This window comes from Ornithorhynchus anatinus, chromosome 4 (assembly GCF_004115215.2).
Source record: "Ornithorhynchus anatinus isolate Pmale09 chromosome 4, mOrnAna1.pri.v4, whole genome shotgun sequence".
In the NCBI taxonomy this organism is placed as follows: Eukaryota; Metazoa; Chordata; class Mammalia; order Monotremata; family Ornithorhynchidae; genus Ornithorhynchus; species Ornithorhynchus anatinus.
This window is the reverse complement of record NC_041731.1, coordinates 113633878-113656859: the sequence shown is the minus strand read 5'-3', so window position 1 is coordinate 113656859 and position 22982 is coordinate 113633878. Positions and strand designations below refer to the sequence as shown.

Below are 22982 nucleotides of genomic sequence, written 5' to 3'. Positions count from 1 at the left end.
TTAAGCATTTTGATAAATCCTAGACTAGGAGTAAACCCAGGAAAAAATGAAAGAAAACTCAGCCCAAAGTGTCCATTTTTATGATTGATGGTAGTTGATGACTGATGTCTCATGGACCACAGACACCCAGATAGCCTTTCCCCCATCACTGGCACCCCCATTTGGTTCTATGTTTCTGCTTTCCTCTGCTCAAGCTTGCTCCAAAATCACATCCACTATCCTCTTCCCTTCTTCTATATCCTAATGGGAAGCCCATTCTGCTCCCATGATGACTCAGACACCTATGGCTTCAAAGATCAATTATCTTCCTTCCCTTTTCTTCCAAGAGGCCCTCCCCAACTGCACCTTCATCTCCCCTAGTCCCTCTCCATTTTGCATCACACTGCACTTGGATGTGTATCCTTTAAGCACTTGCTATTTACCCTACCCTTAGCCCCAGAGCCCTTATGTACTTATCCATTACTCTATCTCCCCCCTGACTTTCCCATCACTCTAGACAGCACCACCATCCTCCTTGTCTCACAAACCAGTAACTTTGGAATGATCCTCTACTTCTACCTCTCATTTACCCTACAGATATATTATGTCAGCAAATCCTATTGGTTCAGCCTCCACAACATTGCTGAAATCCACCCTTTCCTCCCCATATGACTTCAGTCCCCTTCCTTTCCACTGCTGGCCAGCTGGGTCAACTTGGTCAAGTCACATAACATCTGGGTGCCTACGTTTCTTCATCTGTATGAGTGATTGATTAAGAAATAGATATTACAATAAGCTCCTTAAGGGAAGGGACTGTGTCTACCAACCCTACTGTTCTCTCCAAAGCATTTAGCATAGAGCTATGTACATGATAAGACTTCAGTGAATACCACTGTTTGATTGAATGAGAAAGTTGTTTTTCTGTTTGTTTGTTGTTGTTTTTTAGGGGCTGGAGGTTGCCAGGGAAAGGCTAATGTTGGAAAGGATTATTGCAGGCCCTGGTGGCAGGGTGGAGGAAGAAAGCAGTGTGACAGGATTTTGCAGTGTGTTGCAGGGAGAGTTCTTGTTCTCATGGGTGTTTCCAGAGGGTGGGAAGGGGTTCCCAGAAGGCCTGGAGGGCAGACAGGTTTACCAAGCTCTCATTCTTTCAATCAATAATATTTATTGAGCATATACTGTATGCATAACACTGTGCTAAATGCTTGGGAGAGAACAACAGGTTAGTGGGTTTGGTCCCTGCCCTTAAGGAATTGACATTTTTGCAGGGGAGACAGATGTTAAAGTAAATTTCAGATAGTAAAAAAGAAAAAAGGGACATGTCCATGAATTAGGGCGTACATGAGGTATGGGAAGGAGCGTGGACTAATAATAAAAATTGTAATATTTCTTAATCTGGGCCAAGTACTGTAATAAACACTGGAGTAGATACAAGATAATCAGTCTCTGTCCTACATGGGGGTCAGTGTCTAAGCAGGAGGGATAATAAGTATTAAGTCCTGATTTTACAGATGAGGAAACTGGGACACAGAGAAGTTAAGCCTAGAGGAAAGAGCTCGGGACAGGAAATCAGGAAACTTGGATTCTGATTCTAATTTCACCACTGGCCAGCTGGGTCACCTTGGTCCGGTCACAGAGCCTCTGTGTGCCTCAGTTTCTTCATCTGTAAAGTTGGGATAATATTAGATGGTGAGACACGTGTGGCACAGGGACTATGTTCAATCTAAGTATCTTGTACATATGTCATCACTTAGGACAGTGGTTGGCTTGTAGTAAGTGCTTAATAAGTGTTGATAATATAACAATTAATATAATAATAATAATAATAATGTTGGTATTTGTTAAGCGCTTACTATGTGCCGAGCACTGTTCTAAGCACTGGGGTAGACATAGGGGAATCAGGTTGTCCCACGTGGGGCTCACAGTCTTAATCCCCATTTTACAGATGAGGGAACTGAGGCACAGAGAAGTTAAGTGACTTGCCCACAGTCACACAGCCGACAAGTGGCAGAGCTGGGATTTGAACTCATGAGCCCTGACTCCAAAGCCCGTGCTCTTTCCACTGAGCCACGCTGCTTCTCTAGCAGTCTTGGCTCTTCTACTATAGGCCACCATGGCAGTTTCTCTTCCAGTACCCACATAGGTCTGCTTTCAGCTCCCTCAAACCTGGGTGGGTTAATGCTCGGCTCCCCTTCTTCTGTCCCCTTCTCCTTCCCTAGGACGGAGACTGTGTTTCAGAATATAAGGCTGATGGAGGTGAGGAAGACCAATGATTTGTTCTGAAACACAGTCTCAGAACAAATCATTGGTCTTCCTCACCTCCATCAGCTTTATATTCTGTTCTCTGCTGCCCAGATAAACCCAGGCTCAGCCTTCCTGGCCCTTGCTAGCTTCTCTCACTGGCCTCTGTGACTTAGAATGGTTCAGTGTCTCAGACTGGAGTGTGAAGACCCCTTCTTCCTGTCCGTCTCTCTGCCTGACCTCCCCTGCGAGGCCCCCATAAGCTCTATGGGCCCTCTACTATACAGACATACCCTCCTTCATTTATTCAATTGTATTTATTGAGCGCTTGCTGTGTGCAGAGCATGGTAGTAAGCACATGGAAAGTACAATTCAGTAACAAATAGAGACAATCCCTGTCCACAGTGAGCTCATAGTCTAGAAGACTCTACTCTCGGATGGAACAGTTGGACATGTTATTCTACATTGGAACCCATTTCACACAGAGATTCCTATTTGAAAAGTACATTTCTTCATCTTATTATTCAATCGACAAATATATCTTTTGTCTTATGAGGTTATGTTTGACCATTAAATGAATATGATGCCGACAGCTCCATAAATCCTATAATCACATTTATAGCAACTTAAAAATATTGCCAGAATTAAACATTTCAAGATGGTTGTACCCTCCTCTTTGGATAGGGTTTCTATGCATTTTATTTATAGGGAAGTTTTTAAATGTTCCTTCTAGACACTGCTTTGTGGTCACTGTTCTTCCATTTGTTCCTTTCCATGTTGTGCTTGAAAAGACAGGGCAGGTGGGTGGAATGACCGGCGATTTGCTTACAAATGGTTTACCTTCATGTTTGACTGATGTTTCTGTTTCACTTCCTATTCAAGGAACTACTTCACTGTTCCACTTGGGAAACTTACTCATTGTATTGTATAGCAAGAATGGAGAGGGGCTGGAAATGTAATTGAGGTGCGAGAGCAGAAGGGAGGTTGTATTTGCTGTGAGAAAGAAGTGGGGGAGAAAGGGGAGGGCTGGGGGGTTGTGCACGAAAGGTTTCCAAGAAGCCAATCCTACCTTATGGACAGGGATCCTCCTATTTGGCGAGTTCCCTGAATATTGACCGTTTGAAATGATTTTACAAAATGACTATTCCCTTTCCTGAGCAAACTAAGGCTCAGTTTTGGCACTGCTAGAGAAGATGGGGTGAGGTAGGGACACTGAGGCAGGGTGGGGTTCTCCCTACATCCAGGATGGAGATGGTATTTGGGAACAAATAGCCGGATGCTTTCATTGCCTGGAGTTTTGGCTTGCAGCAGCGGAGGTGTGAAAAAGCTGCCTGGTATGCCGGTCAGTCGGGTGTATTTTATTTATTTGTTTTGATGTCTGTCTCCCCTCCTCTAGACTGTGACTCGCTGTGGGCAGGGAATGTAGAGAAGCAGCGTGGATTAGTGGAAAGAGCCCAGGCTTGGGAGTCAGATGTCATGGGTTCTAATCCCAGCTCCGCCTCTTATCAGCCACGTGACTTTGGGTAAATCACTTAACTTCTGTGTGCGTCAGTTCCTTCATCTGTAAAATGGGGATTAAGACTGTGAGCCACAAGTGGGATGACCTGATTACCTTATATCTATCCCAGCGTATAGAACAGTGCTTGGCACATAGTAAGCATTTAATAAATACCATCATCATCATCACGGTTTACTGTTGTACTTTCCCAGGCATTTAGTACAATGTTCTGCAAACAGTGATTAATAAATACGATTGAATGAATGAATTGTGATTAAGTTGGTACTAGATGAGTGAATTGTACAGCTTGGTTATAGTAGAAGAGTAATGAGGTGTGAGGTAGGAAGGACAAGGTGATTGAGTGCTATAAAGAAGAATAGTAAAGTATTTATGTTAGATGTGGTGGTGGATGGCAACCACTGGAGGATTTTGAGGAATGGAGAAATATGGATTAAATGCTTTTGGAGAGAAATGATCCAGGCAGTGGAGTGAAGTATGGACTGCAGTGAAGTATCAACTGGGGAGAGAGAGGAGGCTGGGAGGTCAGCAAGGAGGCTGATACAGTAAAGGTTAGAATAAAAGACTGGATTACCATGGTAGACGTTTGGATGGAGAGGAAAGGATGGATTTTAGTGATGCTGTTGAAGTTGAATGGATGGGACTGAGTGATAGATTATATGCATTTATTGAGAGGGAAGTCAAGAATAATGCCAAGCCTACAGGCGTATGAGGCAGGAAGGATGGTGGTGCTGCCTATTGTGCTGGGAAATTCAGGAGAAGGACAGGCTATATTTGGGAAGATAAGGAGTTCTGTTTTAGACAAGTTAAGTTTGAGGTGAAGGCAGGACATCCAAATTGTGATGTCCTGAAGGCAGGAGGAAATGTGAGACTGCAGAGAGGGAGAGAGATCAGGTCTGGAGTTTAGATTTGGGAATCATCTGCACAGAAGTGGTAGTTGAAGCTATATGAATGAATGAGTTCTCCAAGGGAGTGGGTGTAGATGAAGAATAGAAGGTGATCCAGAACTGAACCTTGAGGGACCCACACAGATGGGGGATGGGAGGCAGAGGAGGAGCCATCGAAAGAGTGTGAGAATGAGCGGCCAGAGAGCTAGGAGGAAAACCTGGAGAGGACAGTGTCAGTGAAGCCGAGGTTAGATAAAGTGTCCAAGGAGAAGGGGGTGGTAAACAGTGTCTAAGGCAGCTGAGAGGTCAAGGAGGATTAGAATGGAGTAAAGGCTGTTGAATTTGGCAAGAAGGAGATCATTTGTAACCTCTGAGAGGGCTGTTTCTGTGAAGTGAAGGAAATGGAAGATGGGAGGGGATCAAAGAGAATATTGGAAGAGAGGAACTAGAGGCAGAGAGTATGGACAACCCACTCAATGTGTTTGGAGAGGAATGGTAGGAGGGATATGGGTGATAACTGGAGGTAGCTATTTGTCTACCCCAGATCTAAGTACATTGCCTGGCACATAGTAAGTGCTACTCTGCATAGGATAAGAGCTTAATAAATACGAGTGAATGAAATACTATTAAAAAAAAATGAGCTGACAATCTATAGGGTGTCTATATGTGTGTGTATCTACTGAGAAGATGGTGGGGACTGTCAAAGCCCAACTACTGCTGTTTCCTAGTAACCTCTGTGGAGAGATTAGCAGTCCACAGTTCCTCAAACTTAAGATCACAAAACGGTCCATCCGTCCCAAAAATCGGTTTCCAAAAGCAACACCACAGATTATGTAGAGGGAACACGTGATGGCTATCCTTTCCAACTTGACAATATCTTAGGTGAAGTAGAAACTCCTTCTAGTTGACTTGAATTCTTCCCATTTCTCCAAGTCTTACGTGGTTTCTTTCCCACTGTTGTCCAGTTTTGTTCCTCCCAATCTAACTTTTTTTTTACTGTACCTCTTTCTCAAAGTCTCCTGCCTCCCTCCCATCACTCACCCTGTTCCCCAGCTTGTTACTCCCTCCTGTCAGGAAACCCAGGTTCCAGCCCCATCTGCAATCGTTCTGGTAGTGTATCCATAGACTTTTCTTGATAAAAATACAGAAGCAGTTTAGCATTTCCACCAACTTGAATCTCTCCCCTCGACTCTCTCGTGCTGCTGCTGCCCAGCACAGGGGAGCTTTGACTTGTAGTAGATTGCCTGCCACTCGCTAGCCACTGCCCAAGCTAGGAATGGGATGGGTAGGTCTCTGCTTGACTCTTCCTTAGCCGAGACTGGTGGAATGCTGGAAACTCTCCAGGTGCGACCCTGAGAGGGACATACTAGAATTAGCATACATATTCCCTGTCCTCCAGGATCTTACAATCCTGTATTGGGGAGAGGAAATTGAATAAATCACTGATAGGAAGAAGTGATAGAGTTTATGAGTGTTCAGAGCCATTTTTTTCAGTGGCATATATGAAGTATTTACTTTCTGCCAAGCACTGTGCTAAGTTCTGGGGTAGATAAAAACTAATGAGATCAGGCACCTTCTCTGCTCCTCAAGGGATTATAGTTAAACAGAGAGGGATAAAAGGCATTTTATCCTCATCTTACAGATGAGGAAACTGAGGCACAGAGAAGTTAAGTAACTTGCCCAAGGTCACACAGCAGACAAGGAGCAGAGCTGGGACTAGAACCTGGGTTTGCTGACACTCAGGCCCAGGCTCTTTCTATTACTGTGCTCTGCACACAGTAAATGCTCAGTAATCATATTTAACTGACTCACTGACTACTAGGTCAAGCTGCCTTCCATAATGACTGAAATGGCCATCTGTGGCTTGTAGGTGCATGTGTTTATTAATTTATAATAATAATAACAGCAATTATTATGGTATTTTTAAGTGACTGCTACATGTCATGCTGTGGGATCGATACAAGATAATCAGGTAGAACATAGCCATTTGGATACTTAGATATTTATTTTATTATTCATTTTATTCATTTTAACTTCTCTAGTTGTATTTTCATGTCTGTCTCTTTCATTAGACAACAGTAAGATTTGTGTGGTCAGGAAATGTGTCAATTATCTGTTTTGCATTTCCCAAGCATTTAGTACAAGGCACTGCAAAGAGTGGGAACTCGAAAAATACTGTTATGACTACTATAAATATTACTCCAACCTCCTGTGAGTGGACATATCATCTCACATCCCTAATTTTCTCTTCAAGAATCCACCAGGAGGCTAACACAGGTTAAATCTTCCTAGGTAATCTTCAAGGACTGGGGAAAGATGAGTTTCCATGCATTTGCCTGGAATTTAGCATCTTCATGGTTCAGTGGACTCTCCCTAATCCTGGTATTGTAGGATTTGGAGCTAATCCATTCCTTGCTATCCTATCCCTTTGCAAAAGCTTCAGTTTGACACCAGGGGTTACAGGCCGATGGACATTTAACTCCGATAAATCCATCCTGTTTATACAAACAGTAAAATGTCTTAACCAAGAGGGGCACAATATGTGGGCTAATCATCATCAGCAGCAGCAGCAGCAGCACAGCCTAGTGGGAAGAGCATAGGACTGGGATTCAGGAGAACCGAGTTCAAGTCCCAGCTCTGCCTCTGGCCTGCTGTGTGACCTTGGGAGTCACTTAACCTCTCCGGGCTTCAGTTTCGTCCTCTGTAAAATGGGGATTAAGATAAAATGTTGGACAGGGACTGTGTTCAATTTCATCACCTTTATATCTACCCAAACACTTAGCAGCTAGTAATAATTGTGATAATTGCAGTATTTGTTAAGCATTTACTATACATTCATTCAGTTCAATCATATTTATTGAGACTGTGTGCAGAGCACTGTACTAAGTACTTAGAAAGTACAATACAGTAATAGAGACAATCCCTGCCCACAACAGACTTACAGTCTCGAGGTATAGAGTCTAGAGTCTGTATCAGTCACCATACTAAGTGCTGGGCCCAATACAAACAAATTGGATGGACACAATCCCTGCCCCATATGGGTATCATAATCTTAATCCTCATTTTACAGATGAGGTAACTGAGGCCCAGATAACTGAAGTGACTTGCTCAAGGTCACATAGCAGACAAGTGGTGGAACTGGACCACCATTCATTCATTCATTCATTCAATAGTATTTATTGAGTGCTTACTATGTGCAGAGCACTATACTAAGTGCTAGGAATGTACAATTCGGCAACAGATAGAGACAATCCCTGCCCATTGACGGGCTTACAGTCTAATCAGGGGAGACAGATGGACAAAAACAAGACAACTTAATCGCAGTAAATAGAATCAAGGGGATGTACACCTCATTAACAAAATAAATAGGATAATAAAAATATATACAAGTGAGCACAGTGCTGAGGGGAGGGGAAGGGAGAGGGGGAGGAGCAGAAGGAAAGTGGGGGAAGGGGGATTAGCTGAGGGGAGTTGAAGGGGACACAGAGAGAGAGCAGAAGGAGCAGAGGAAAAAAGGGAAGCTCAGTCTGGGAAGGCCTCATGGGGGAGATGAGCTCTCACTAGGACTTTGAAGAGGGTAAGAGAGTTAGTTTGGTGGAGGTGAGGAGGGAGGGCATTTCAGGACTGCGGGAGGACGTGGGCCAGGGGTCGACGGCGGGATAGGCATGAATGAGGGATGGTGAGGAGGTGGACAGCAGAGGAGTGGAGCGTGCGGGGTGGGCAGGAGAAAAGAGAAGGGAGTAGAGGTAGGAGGGGCAAGGTAATGGAGAGCCTTGAAGCCAAGGATGAGAAGTTTTTGTTTCATGTGGAGGTTGATGGGCAACCACTGGAGGTTTTTAAGGAGAGGAGTGACATGCCCAGAGCGTTTCTGCAGGAAGATGATTCGGACAGCGGAATGAAGAATAGACTGGAACGGGGAGAGACAGGAGGAAGAGAGATCAGAGAGAAGGCTGACACAATAATCCAGCCGGGATATTATGAGAGCCTGTACCAGTAAGATAGCCGTTTGGATGGAGAGGAAAGGGTGGATCTTGGTGATATTGTAAAGGTGAGACTGCAGGCCTTGGTGACGGATTGGAAGTGTGGGGTGAATGAGAGAGTGGAGTCCAGGATGACCCCAAGGTTGCGGGCTTGAGAGACGGGAAGGATGGTCGTACCATCCACAGTGACAGGGAAGTCAGGAAGAGGACAGGGCTTGGGAGGGAAGATAAGGAGCTCAGTTTTGGACTTCTATCACCCAGGCCCGGGCTCTACTCATTAGGCCACACTGCTTTGCTTCTTAAATGCCATAATAATATTCAACATCATTTATAATGTGTCTGAATAAAGAGCATTGCCCAGACCCTTGGAGAACACACAGAGATGCAGCATGGCATAATGGAAAGAGCATGCACCTGGGCTCTAATTCCGACTTTGACATTTGCTTGCTGTTTGACCTTGGGCAAGTCATTTAACTTCTCTGTGCCTCTATTTCCTCAACTGTAAAATGGGGATTAAATACTCCCTCCTCCTTGGACCCTGAGCCCCATGTGTGAGAGGGATTGTGTCCAAACTAATTAACTTTTATCTACTCCAGTGCTTAGAACAGCATTTGACACATAGTAAGTACTTAATAAATACCATTAAAAAAGCCCACAAGAGAAGGTAAAGACGCAAAACAAAGCTTTGAATGCAGCTGACAGTCCACTGGGGACGGAATTTCAGAGGGTCAGCAACAAAGAAGGTCAGCTATCAATGTTCTTTCCATCTGATCTTCAAAATTCTGATTTGGGGTTTTCAAATCTCTTCTAAAGATTGACATTCTGAACATCCAGGATAATCCCTCAAAAGGATCTGCTCCTTTATTCTCTATCATGACAGTTCTTCTCTTGGAAATATTTCCATCTCCCCAAAGTGCTGACCAGACTTGATGTAATTATAGAGACCAAACCCTTATTGTCCTAATCATAGCTTCTTCTCCCATTTTCATCTCCTCCCTTCCTGGAGAACGAGCTACCTTTTATGTGCTGTCTTTCAGAATCTGTGCCCACCTATCTCCAGGAAACAATAACTGATGCTAGATTTGACAGGCCTCTTTGTCTCCACTTATCAAATTCAGACCCTCCATTAGCATCTCCAGTGTGTTTGTCCTCCTATAACACAGAATCCTATTTAGCAATTTTACAATAAAATTGCACTGACTAGGCAGCTGTCTGCCTCAGTAATATGAAAAAAACAAAAACAAAAAACCCATGTCCTTCACTCTCTAGATGAGCTGACTGCTGTTGAGTCATGCACGCAGATTTACTGGGTTTTGGAAATGAGGATTCTGTGGCTTGGGCCAAGGCTTAAGTTTTCCTTTGATTAATACATGTACACAAATCAAACACATATTTAGCTCTCCTGTTCAGTGTCTACTCCATTTTTGGCTGTCAATAAACATGGATTATTAAACATATGCCAGGGTCAAAAGGCACTTTGGTTCATTAGTCATTGCTTATGCCTTCTCAGATCTATAACAAGTGCTTAGTACAGTGCTTTGCACACAGTTAAAAAAAATTGTGGTATTTGTTAAGCACTTACTATGTGCAAAGCACTATTCTAAGCACTGGGGGATAGAAGGTGATCAGCTTGTCCCATGTGGAGCTCACAGTTTTGATCCCCATTTTACAGATGAGGTAACTGAGGCACAGAGAAGTTAAGTGACTTGCCTAAAGTCACACAGCTGGCAAGTGGCGGAGCCGGGATTAGAACTCATGACCTCTGACTCCCAAGCCCAGGCTCTTTCCACTGAGCCACGCTGCTTCTCACTGACTGATTAACAGTCTTTAATTTCTTCAGCACATCTGGACATTGTCAATATTTTCAATGTTTTTGCTCATCTTCAACCTCCCTAAAGGGAGAGTGAGAAGCCAGTTGGAGAAAAAATAAAAGAATATCCACAAGGCTTTGCCTTGAATTCTAGGAAAAAAATAAAATGAAAGAAAGTTCAAATAAATCCAAGCTTTCTGCTTCCCTCTCCACCACCTCCCAAATTCCTTCAGATGTGACAAAGCAGTGCCATAGTTTAGAAAAAAAACATAAAACACTTTTACACTTCCCCCAAATAACTCCATTAAGAAGCTGTTATTCTCCTGAGTTTCGTGCGGCAGCTTCTAAAAGTTATCAGGGGACAAATCAATTTTCAGTAACCGTAGACAACTGTGTAATTCAGTGAAGGGAGAAGCATGTTAATACCCCAGGCAGATACGACGCTGGGTGGTCGTTGAAGTTGTGAGGATCGTGGGAGCGGTGAAGAATGACTGATTTTGGTGTGGACGTGTTGTAGCTGAGATTAATGTGGCCATACTAGGGTTTGTATGGCTCCTTAACTTACTCATTGGCTCTTCTAACCTTCCAGTGTCTTTGCACAAGCATCATTTCCATTGACTTTGAAATGCATTTATAATAGAAAAGAATTGTATAACTCCAGAACAGTAATAAAATCATCTAAGGTTTGTTTTTTGGAGAGTTACTGTTTTAGAAAAAGTTGATTTTTTTTTGCCAAAGAGGATAAATGTCAAAATAATTAGAACTTATCATTCTAATTAATTGTTCTTTGATTCTTGGGTTAATCGTAACTGGTCTCCCCGAAAGCCATTTGGAGCAGTCCCTTGCTGAATGTGCTTCTCTGCAGGCCGGGCCTTTTCACTTTGATTTCCAAGTCCAAATTTAACAGACTCCATTCAATTAATAAAAGAGATAGGAGTTTCTATCTGGAAGTTAGGAAGCAGCAAAGTTATCAATTTGGGGAAGGAAGGACGGAAGGAGAGTGATAATGGAGTTAATCATTCAGCATTATGGGACATTTCACATAGGGATTCCAGAATGCTGGAGACATTAATCTCTCACTTCCCCCTGCTCTCATCCCTAATTTCTTGGTCCCCAAGAGAGGAGAGGGATGGAAAGTGTGCAAGCTTCAGGTGGTATTCTGAAATTTCAGTTTTCAATCAATCATCATCAATGGTGTCTACAGATACCGTTACTAATTGTACTTTCCAAGGACTGCACACAGTAAGCACTCAACAAGTACAACTGAACGAATGCTTACTCTGAGCAGAGAGCACAGTACCAAGCACTTGGGAGAGTACAGTACAACCGAGCTTGTAGACACGTTCCTTGCCACAGTGAGGGGGAAAAATAATAGGGTCGGCAGATGTCTGGAAAACTTGAAGCAGTCCCTAAATTTACAAACAGGGAGTAGATTTGGCAGAGAGAAAAGAGAGAAAATCTGACACATTTGACCCATTCCTGTTACATTAAATGAAGAAAGAATACATTTTGGACTCTGTCTGCATCATCAGGGATGCTTGCAGCTCGGCATACAAAGTACGGTATGTTTAGCCTGTCAGGGCAGAGCCTGTCAAAGAGGTCACCTAATTCTACTAATACACTAATTGCATTAGTGGAGTCACAGACCCGCTATTGCTATCTGTTGAACATTCTTAAAATCTCTTTCCCAATGCTTGACCGAGCCATCTAACAGGTTTATCAAAGATGTATTATAGGGTTACCCAATATCAGCGACCCCTGCTACGGCCTGGTACCAACCAAATCCAGGGCAATTGCCAAATCGCCTTAATCCTAGATATGAGGACAAGCAGAGCCTCACAGTGGTGAACCCATTGGCAGTTGGAATTCTGAAGGTTATCGAGCACATACTGAATACAATGCATTGTGCTAAGCATTTGGGAAAGTATAGCAGGAGCTAAAGGTGCATTCTCTGCCCATGAAGAGAAACACCAATTCAAAGGGTTTGGAAATGATGTAATGTGAGTAAGACTACATGGGGCTCGGTTCCAAGGAATCTCAGGACTGTGTCCTCCACAGAATCTCCATTTGTCCATAACCTGTCTGTAATTTACTGTGAGCCCCCAGTGGGACAACCTGATTATCTTGTGCTTGGCACATAGTAAGCGCTTAACAAGTACCATTATCAGTATTATTTCCCAGCGCTTAGTACAGTGCTCTACATCCAGTAAGTGCTCAATAAATATAATTGAATGTTGAATCTACCCCAGTGCTTAGAACAGTGCTTGGCCCGTAGTAAGCGCTTAACAAATACCATCATTATTATTATTGTTATTTCTTTTTCAGAAATGTGTGTCCTTGCCCAACAACTAGTTTGATTAGCTAAATCAACCCTTGTAGGATAGTGTCCAAATTTGTTTATTTTGTATTATCTCCAGTGATCGTATTTATTGATAAGGGTAGTATTTATTAAGCCACTACTTGGTGCCATCTAGGTGTTAAGTGCTGGATTGAAAGCAATATAACTAGATAACACACAAGCCCTGTCCTATGTAGGGCTCAGTCAATCAGTCAATCCATTCTATTGGGCTCTAACTGCATGCAGAGCATTGTAAAAGAGCTTGGGAGAGTACAACAGGACAATGTAACAGACACGTTCCCTGCTCACAATGAGCTTATGGTCTAGAAGGAAAGACAGACATTAATATAAATGAATATATTATGGATATGTACAGAAGTACTGTGGGGCTGGGGGAGAGGATGGGGAATAAAGGGAGCAAATCAGCTGACCCAGAAGGGAGTGGGAAATGAGGACTCAGGCACGGAAGGCCTATAGGAGGAGATGTATCTTCAATAAGGCTTTGAAGGTGGGGAGAGTAATTGTCTCTCAGTTATGATGAAGGAGGGGGTTCTGGGCAAGAGGTTGGTAGTGAGAAAGATGAGATGGAGATATGTTGAATAGGTGTTCAACAGAGGAGTGGAGGGTAAGGACTGAGTTGCAGTAAGAGAGCAGCAAGCTAAGGTAGGTAAAGTAAGGTAATGAATCCTATTACTACTGCTCTCCCAAGCACCTCCTACTCTGCACAGAGTAATTGCTCGATAAACACTGATTGATTGAAGTCACTGTTACTATGTAAAAGCAACTCATTTCCTACCACATGGATGGGATTAGATAAAGCACACACCACACACACACACACACACACACACACACGTTGAAATAAAGTAGTTACAGTCTCCAGGAGCCCCAATGCCTTTCTCAAGTTTTTTAACAGTTAAAAGTCTCTTCAGTGTCCCAGAGCTTAGTGGCAAGAACACGGGCTTAGGAGCCAGAGGACTTGGGTTCTAATCCCACCTCCACCACTTGTGTGCTGTGTGACCTTGGTTGATCCACTTAACTTCACCGTGTCTCAGTTACCTCATCTGTGAAATGGAGATTAAGACTATGAGCCCCACATGGGGCAACCTGATTACTTTGTATCTACCCCAGCGTTTAGAACAGTGCCTGGCACATAATAAGGGCTTAAGAAATACAATTATTATTATTATTGTTATTATTATTAACATTATACTCCATGCCCCATGATGGTTTTCAGCTTTATCTGCATTGCATTCCATACTCCCTGGAAGCAGCGTGGCTCATTGGAAAGAGAACGGGCTTTGGAGTCAGAGGTCACGGGTTTGAATCCCAGCTCGGCCACTTGTCAGCTGTGTGACTTTGGGCAAGTCACTTCACTTCTCGGTGCCTCAGTTCCCTCATCTGTAAAATGGGGATGAAGACTGTGAGCCCCACATGGGATAACCTGATTCCCCTGTGTCTATCCCAGTGCTTAGAACAGTGCTCGGCACATAGTAAGCGCTTAACAAATACCACCATTAACACTCAAGGATCACCAGACTGACCCACCTACGCAATAACAGCAATCTTAAAATCCAGTCAATCAATCAATCAGTATTAATGGAGTGCTTACTATCTGCAGAACACTGTACTATGTTCAGGTACAGTACAAAAGAATTAGCCTCCCCGCTTCTAGACTGTGTCCCGCTTTCTAGACTGTGAGCTTGTTGTTGGATAGGGATTGCCTCTATCTGTTAGCACTTAGTACAGTGCTCTGCGCACAGTAAGCACTCAATAAATACTATTGAATGAAAGAATGAAGTAACAGACACATTCCCTGACCATAATGAATTTAGAGTCTAGAGTGGGAGACTACATTAATAAAAATAATTTATAATATATTATTTAAAGATATGTACAGAAGTGCTGTAGGAATGGGAGTGGGAAAATATCAAAAGTCTAAAGATCCCAAATCCAAGTGCACAGATGACACAGAGGGGAGAGCGAGCTGGGGAAGAGACGGCTTAATCAGGGAAGGCCTTTTGGAGAAGATGGGACCTCAGTAAAGCTTTGCAAGTGGAGGGAGTACTGGTCTGGCATATATGGAGGAAGAGGGAGTTCCAGGCAAGGGGGAGGATGTGGGAAAGGGGTCAGCAGCAAGATAGATGAGATTGGGGCACAGTGAGTAAGCTGGTACTAGAGGAATGGAGTGTGCAGGCTGGGCTGTAGTAGCAGATCAGTGAGGTGAGGGGGGATGGGGCAAGCTGATTGAGTGATTTAAAGCCAATGGTAATAATAATAATGTTGATATTTGTTAAGCACTTACTATGTGCCAAGGACTGTTCTAAGCGCTGGGGTAGATACAGGGTAATCAGATTGTCCCACGTAAGGCTCATCCCCATTTTACATATGAGGTAACTGAGGCACAGAGAAGTTAAATGCTTTGCCCACAGTCACACAGCTGACAGATGGCAGAGCTGGGAATCGAACCCATTACCTCTGACTCCCATGCCGGGCTCTTTCCACTGAGCCATGCTGCTTCTCTAAGAGTAAGAGTTTCTGTTTGATGTGGAGGTGATGGGCAGGCACTGGATGTTCTTGAAGAATCAGAGATGTGGAGTGAACATTTTTTGTAGAACTATGATCCATGCACCAGAGTGAATTATGGATTGGAGTGGGGAGAGGCAGGGAAGTCAGCAGGGAGGCTGATGCAGTAGTCAAGGCAGGATAAAGGGCAGGGAATGTGTCTGTTTATTGTTGTATTATACTTTCCCAAGCACTTAGTATAGTGCTCTGCAGACAATACGTGCTCGATAAATGATTGAATGAATGATAGGAAAAGTGCTTGGATCAATGGGGTAGCAGTTTGGATGGAAGAGAAAGGGTGGATTTTAACAATGTTGTGAATGTAGAACCAACAGGATTTGGAGACAGATTGAATGTGTGGGTTGAATGAGAGAGATGAGCCGTGGACAAGGCCAAGGTTTTGGACTTGTGAGATATGGATGATAGTGGCCTACAGTAAAGGGAAAGATGGGGAGAGGCCAGAGTTTGGGTGGGAAGTTAAGGACTTCAGTTTTGCCCATGTTTAATTTGATGTGGGACATCCAGATAGAAATGTCCTGAAGGCAGGAGAAAATGTGACATTGCAGGGAAGTAGAGGACTTGGGACTGGAGATGTAGATTTGGGAATCTGCCTAGAGATGGTAGTTGAAGCCATAGGAGCAAATGAGTTTTCCAAGGGAGTGGTTGTAGATGGAGAATAGAAGGGAACCTAGAACTGAGCCTGGAGGGACCCCCACTGTCAGAGGGTGGGAGGCAGAGGAGGAGCCAGCAAAAGAAACCGAGAAAAAACAGAGGACAGGGTTGATGAAGCCTAGGTTGGATAAAGTTTCAAGAAGAAAGGGATGGTGTACAGTGTCGAAAGCAGCTGAGAGGTCTAGGAGGATTAGGATAGAGTAGAGGCCATCAGATTTGGTGAGAAGAAAGTCATTGGTTACCTTAGAGAGGACTGTTTTCATGGAGTGAAGGGGATGGAAGCCAGATTGGAGGGGATTTAGGAAAGAATTGGAGGAGAGGGAGTGGAGACAGTGTGTAGGAACAATTCTCTCAAGAAGTTGGAAGAGAAATGGTAGCTACTTTTAAAGCTACTTTAATCTCCTTTTAGGATTCCCTTTTGAATTGAAGATTCCTAAAGGAGTTTAACACATGTACTAATCTACCCTTTTCTGTGAATTTAGAGTATTCAGGGGTGAACATTTATCAGCTTGAATCACTGCCCTTGTGATGCCAGGAAAAAATGACTTCTGTCTTCCTGCTCTTTAAGTTTCTGGTTCAAGAGATAGTGTCCTAGATCTGTTTTCATACTTCATGATAAAGGTACTGCTGGAATTTCCTTAGCGAATGACTTTACAGTTTATTGTACTTCATTTTTATGTTTGATCAAGGAGATGTCATCTGTGTTGTCCCTAATTAGAGTTGGATGGCTATTAAGCTGTTCAAATCTAAGTTTATGAAGTTGTCTAAAGCTGTTATAAATTGGTTTATCTCCAGAAAACGATTGACTCCACTGATACTGATAACCAAATTTTCATATTTAAATCCTGGATTAACCGTGGTTTAATTGAATAGATTTCTATTCTATTTAAAAATATTGGGAGGTTAATTTTTCATAATGTCTTATAGTGAAAAGATAGAGTCTTTTACACATTGCAGTTGCTTAGTAAGTGGATGATGGTGCTGAAAATTTACTCAGTATTATTTCGTGAGCCTTAAGAAAGTACATTCTTGACATTGATTCAATGGCTTTCATGTATCATCATAATCAGGATGCATATGATCTTTCCTGCTTACCCTCCCTCCCTCTTAGACTGTGAGCTCCAAGTCGGACAGAGACCTGTACCTGACCTGGTTATCCTGTATTTACCCTAGAGTTTAGTACAGTGCTTGGAACATAATAAGTGCTCAAAGAATACCACAAAAAATATTGTCCCGGAGAAAGAGCGTGGGTCTTGAATCAGATTAAGAGGCTGTGAGTGTAGAAGAGATTGGAGTCCACTCACTGACCCGAGGCCTACTGCTTGCCCCAGGCTCAACCAAACAGGAGCTGGGATGGCACTGGAGATGATAGGAGCAAGACAGAGGGTCACTGAGAACTCAAACTTCCCATTATATATAAACTGAGTAGAAGTAGAGCTAATTTGAAAACTATAGTAACCCAATGAGAGATTCCATGCCCTTAACTGAACATCTGGCCTGAATATGCATCGGGGCAGGAGACCCTAAATACATATGCACTCTCAAGCACACACGTCTACAAACACACACACACACACACACACACACACACACACACACACATTTACATCTATACTCACAGTTGCAATCCCATTAGCCCACAACCAAATATTCTCCATGATTGGAACACATGAGGACACATGATGACCAAAGGAAAAATAGAGCAAATGAATACAGTGAAAAGAGAAGAAGAGAAAGGTGAGACAGAGTCTGATCAGGGATTCATGTGGAAGGCAGGAGAGCGTAGGAGGAAGAAGGTTGGGTAATTTGACAGACTTTGTCAAATGCTTCTGTGATTTTAATGCCCTCAGAGTGGCCTAGTGTAAATAGGGTGGGGAAAGATGTAGTGGTTAATGGTGGAGCGCAGCCATTCTTTCAAGGAATGTTTCAGGGAGCCCTCATTGTGGGGGACTATCTGGCTCCAATTTATTTAAATTTTATAAGCTGGATATCCTCCTAAGTATCATCCAATTGTGAGAAGCACTGTGGCCTAATGGAAAGGATAAGGGCCTGGGAGTCAGGTTCATTCATTCATTCATTCATTCAATAGTATTTATTGAGCGCTTACTATGTGCAGAGCACTGTACTAAGCGCTTGGGATGAACAAGTCGGCAACAGATAGAGACAGTCCCTGCCGTTTGACGGGCTTACAGTCTAATTGGGGGAGACGGACAGACAAGAACAATGGCACTAAACAGCGTCAAGGGGAAGAACATCTCGTAAAAACAATGGCAACTAAATAGAATCAAGGCGATGTACAATTCATTAACAAAATAAATAGGGTAACGAAAATATATACAGTTGAGCGGACGAGTACAGTGCTGTGGGGATGGGAAGGGAGAGGTGGAGGAGCAGAGGGAAAAGGGGAAAATGAGGCTTTAGCTGCGGAGAGGTAAAGGGGGGATGGCAGAGGGAGTAGAGGGGGAAGAGGAGCTCAGTCTGGGAACGCCTCTTGGAGGAGGTGATTTTTAAGTAAGGTTTTGAAGAGGGAAAGAGAATCAGTTTGGCGGAGGTGAGGAGGGAGGGCGTTCCAGGACCGCGGGAGGACGTGACCCAGGGGTCGACGGCGGGATAGGCGAGACCGAGGGACGGCGAGGAGGTGGGCGGCAGAGGAGCGGAGCGTGCGGGGTGGGCGGTAGAAAGAGAGAAGGGAGGAGAGGTAGGAAGGGGCAAGGTGATGGAGAGCCTTGAAGCCTAGAGTGAGGAGTTTTTGTTTGGAGCAGAGGTCGATAGGCAACCACTGGAGTTGTTTAAGAAGGGGAGTGACATGCCCAGATCGTTTCTGCAGGAAGATGAGCCGGGCAGCGGAGTGAAGAATAGACCGGAGCGGGGTGAGAGAGGAGGAAGGGAGGTCAGAGAGAAGGCTGACACAGTAGTCTAGCCGGGATATAACGAGAGCCCGTAATAGTAAGGTAGCCGTTTGGGTGGAGAGGAAAGGGCGGATCTTGGCGATATTGTAGAGGTGAAACCGGCAGGTCTTGCTAACGGATAGGATGTGTGGGGTGAACGAGAGGGACGAGTCAAGGATGACACCGAGATTGCGGGCCTGCGGGACGGGAAGGATGGTCGTGCCATCCACGGTGACGGAGAAGTCTGGGAGCGGACCGGGCTTGGGAGGGAAGATGAGGAGCTCAGTCTTGCTCATGTTGAGTTTTAGGTGGCGGGGCCGACATCCAGGTGGAGACGTCCCGGAGGCAGGAGGAGATGCGAGCCTGAAGGGAGGGGGAGAGGACGGGGCGGAGATGTAGATCTGCGTGTCATCTGCGTAGAGATGGTAGTCAAAGCCGTGAGAGCGGATGAGTTCACCGAGGGAGTGAGTGTAAATGGAGAACAGAAGAGGGCCAAGAACTGACCCTTGAGGAACTCCAACAGTTAAAGGATGGGAGGGGGAGGAGGCTCCAGCGAAGGAGACCGAGAATGATCGGCCAGAGAGGTAAGAGGAGAACCAGGAGAGGACAGAGTCCGTGAAGCCAAGGTGAGATAAGGTATGGAGGAGGAGGGGATGGTCGACAGTGTCAACGGCAGCAGAGAGGTCAAGGAGGATCAGAATGGAGTAGGAGCCATTGGATTTGGCTAGAAGGAGGTCATGGGTGACCTTAGAGAGAGCAGTCTCGGTAGAGTGGAGGAGACGGAAGCCAGATTGGAGGGGGTCTAGGAGAGAATGGGAGTAAAGGAATTCTAGGCATCGATTGTAGACGACTCGTTCTAAGATTTTGGAAAGGAAGGGTAGTAGGGAGATAGGACGATAACTGGAGGGGGAAGTGGGGTCAAGAGCGGGTTTTTTTAGGATGGGGGAGACATGGGCATGTTTGAAGGCAGAGGGGAAGGAGCCCTTGGAGATTGAGTGGTTAAAAATAGAAGTTAAGGAAGGGAGGAGGGCAGGGGCGATGGTTTTAAGAAGGTGAGAGGGAATGGGGTCCGAGGCGCAGGTGGAGGGGGTGGCACTTGCGAGGAGGGAGGAGATCTCCTCTGAGGATACTGCAGGGAAGGATGGGAAAGTAGGGGAGGGGGTCGGTGGGGGGGAGGGGAGAGGCGGAGGGGTGACTTTGGGGAGCTCAGACCTGATCGTGTTGATTTTCGTGAGGAAATAGGTGGCCAGATCATTGGGGGTGAGAGATGGGGGAGGGGGAGGAACAGGGGGCCTAAGGAGAGAGTTAAAGGTCCGGAACAATCAGCGGGGGTGACGGGCATGGGTGTCGATGAGGGAGGAGAAGAAGCTTTGCCTGGCGGAGGAGAGGGCAGAGTTAAGGCAGGAAAGGATAAATTTGAAGTGTGTGAGGTCGGCTTGGTGCTTGGACTTTCGCCAGCAGCGCTCGGCAGCTCGAGCGTAGGAGCGTAGGAGGCGGACGGAGGAGGTGATCCAGGGCTGTGGGTTAGTGGAGCGAGAGCGGCGGAGGGAAAGGGGGGCGAGAGAGTCGAGATGAGTAGAGAGGGTGGAGTTGAGAGCGGAGACCTGATCGTCGAGAGTGGGAAGAGAGGACAGGGCGGCGAGGTGAGGAGAGATGCTATTGGAAAGACGGATGGGATAGAGAGAGCGGAGGTCTCTGTGGGGCAGTAGCGAAGATTTGCAGGGGGAGGGAGTGTGAGAGATGAGGCAGGTGAGAAGGTTATGGTCAGAGAAAGGGATTTCAGAGTCGGTGAGGGAGGAGATAGTGCAGCGGTAGGAGATGACGAGATCGAGGGTGTGCCCGAGTCGGTGAGTGGGCGCGGTACGGTGGAGGAGGAGGTCGGCAGAGTCGAGGAGGGATAGCAGGCGGGCGGCAGAGGAGTCGTCGGGTACATCCGTATGGATGTTGAAGTCTCCAAGGATCAGAGTGGGCAGAGAGAAGGAGAGAAGGAAGGTGAGAAAGGGGTCAAGGTGGTTGAAGAAGTCGGAGGTGGGACCGGGAGGGCGGTAGATGACGGCGACAAGTAACTGGAATGGGTGGTAGAGGCGAATGATATGGGCTTCGAATGAGGGGAAGGAGAGGGAGGGGGGAGGAGGGATAGTGCGGAAGCGGCATCGGGGCGAGAGGAGGAAGCCGACGCCTCCTCTAGGTTCTATTTCTGGCTCTGCTCTAGCCTGTTGTGTGTGATCTTGGGCAAATCACTTAACTGCACTGACCCTGCTTACTCTGCGGCAGAATTCTGACCCTGACCTTACCAGAGTTAAATAAAAATATGCTTCAGTTTTGTTAATCTCTAACTTCATTTCAGAATGAGTGCATAGCGGTGCAGTTTTCTTAGGAAGTTATAGTCATAAGCTTTCTGGGTTACAGTGATTGCTTTTTGTCCTGGCCCGCACATGTTGTTTGCTAAGGGAAAGAGAGTGTCCGCCTCAGTTTAGGCTTTGGGATAGAAACCAAGACAAGCTCCCAGATCATGGGTCATAATCAGGACTGTTAGAATCCCAGAAGGAAATACTTTCAATATACCCTATTTTTTAGTGCTCCTATAAGAGATCGAAGGCAATAATAGCACTTGTAGCTTTGAACTCTGCTTTATCATTTCTATAAGCTGCTGGATTCTGCTTCCAGGGGAAAAGGGTAAGGGACTACAAGTTGAGAAAACTTAATAGGAAAATGCAAAAGAAAATGAACAGTTCCCCATGCTGCTGCACCAGCAAAGGAAGGAGAAAAACATCAGCCGGAAAGCAGGAATCTGAGATCATTGCTAATCAGATCACCTCAAAAGACAAGTCAAGTTGGGGCAACATAAAATGTATGCTAATTTACCTAGGCTAACGTCTCGGCATGTTCAGTCAGATTCTCTCGCTCCTATAGCCACTCACTGTAACGCTCCTAATTATATCATGTTGTGTCAGAATTCTTTGTGCTCATTTGACCAGCAGCACATTTCCCTGTGAAGGCCTCCCATTGTGCTAGTTGATGAGACGGGGCCATGGTTTGACTGCAGCGAGGTGCAAAAATGTCTTGCTCCAAACCGAGCAAAGCATCAGAAATTTGGTCTTTCATATTTGCATTCTATGTTGCCTGCAAATCTCATCTAACTAAAGCAGTTTCTCCACTCCTTTTTGACAACCACATATCCCCCTGCCCTCTCCCTCTCCTTTCAACCCCTTTCCTTATTAAAATCTGAAGTAGCACCCCCAACCCACATTTCCTTGTCTTCCTTCCACCCCACTCTTCCCAACAATTCAGTTGTCCTCTCCCCAGACTACCTCCAGAGAGTTGAGGTGATAGAGCTGCTTTTGTTTCCTTCAGAGGAGTAGCCCACCCATCACGGCCCAATTCCTGATGTAGACCATTTTCCTAGTCTCTTCAGGGTGAAAAAGTAGTCAGGACAGTGCTTTACCTTTGGTCCTCAGAGACTTGAGCAAATCGGAAAATCTTCCTCAGTTCTGATTAGGTAAATTGCCATGGTTCCAGGCCACTGGATAATAATAGTAATGATGGCATTTGTTAAGTGCTTACTATGTGTCAGGCACTGTACTAAGCATTGGGGTGGATAGAAGCAAATCGGGTTGGACACAGTCCTCGTCCCATGTGGGGCTCACAGTTTCTACCCCCATTTTACAGATGTGGTAACTGAGGCCCAGAGAAGTGACGTGACTTGCCCAAGGTCACAGAGCAGACAAATGGAAGATCCAGGATTAGAAACCATGACCTTCTGTCTCCCTGGCCTGTGCTCTATCTACTACGCCACGCTGCTTCTTACTGGATGGTTCTTCCGGAGAAGTCTGGGGAATTTCTTCTGGTCTGTGTAGCATCACTGTGGTGCAGTGATAGGGACAAACTAAAGGGCAGCAGCTCCCAACTCTACTTTGGAAAGAGAGAAAACCTGTTGCTGGATTAGGTAGATGCTCAAATCCTTTACAGAGTAATCTCTTGATAGTTGTGGGAGAGGCAGGGCAGAACTATCAGAGGCAGGAGAAGCAGCATGGCATAGTGTATAGAGCATGAGCCTGGGAGTCAGCAGGTCATGGATTCCAATCCCAGCTCCATCACTTGTCCTCTTC

General features: G+C 45.1%; 1 protein-coding gene across 5 annotated transcripts in view; it reads left to right on the top strand.

The window, feature by feature from the left end:
* The window catches only part of LOC103170225 (serine/threonine-protein kinase TNNI3K), a 340681-nt gene that overhangs the window by 38988 nt on the left and 278711 nt on the right, over window positions 1-22982 (top strand). The window lies entirely within an intron of this gene.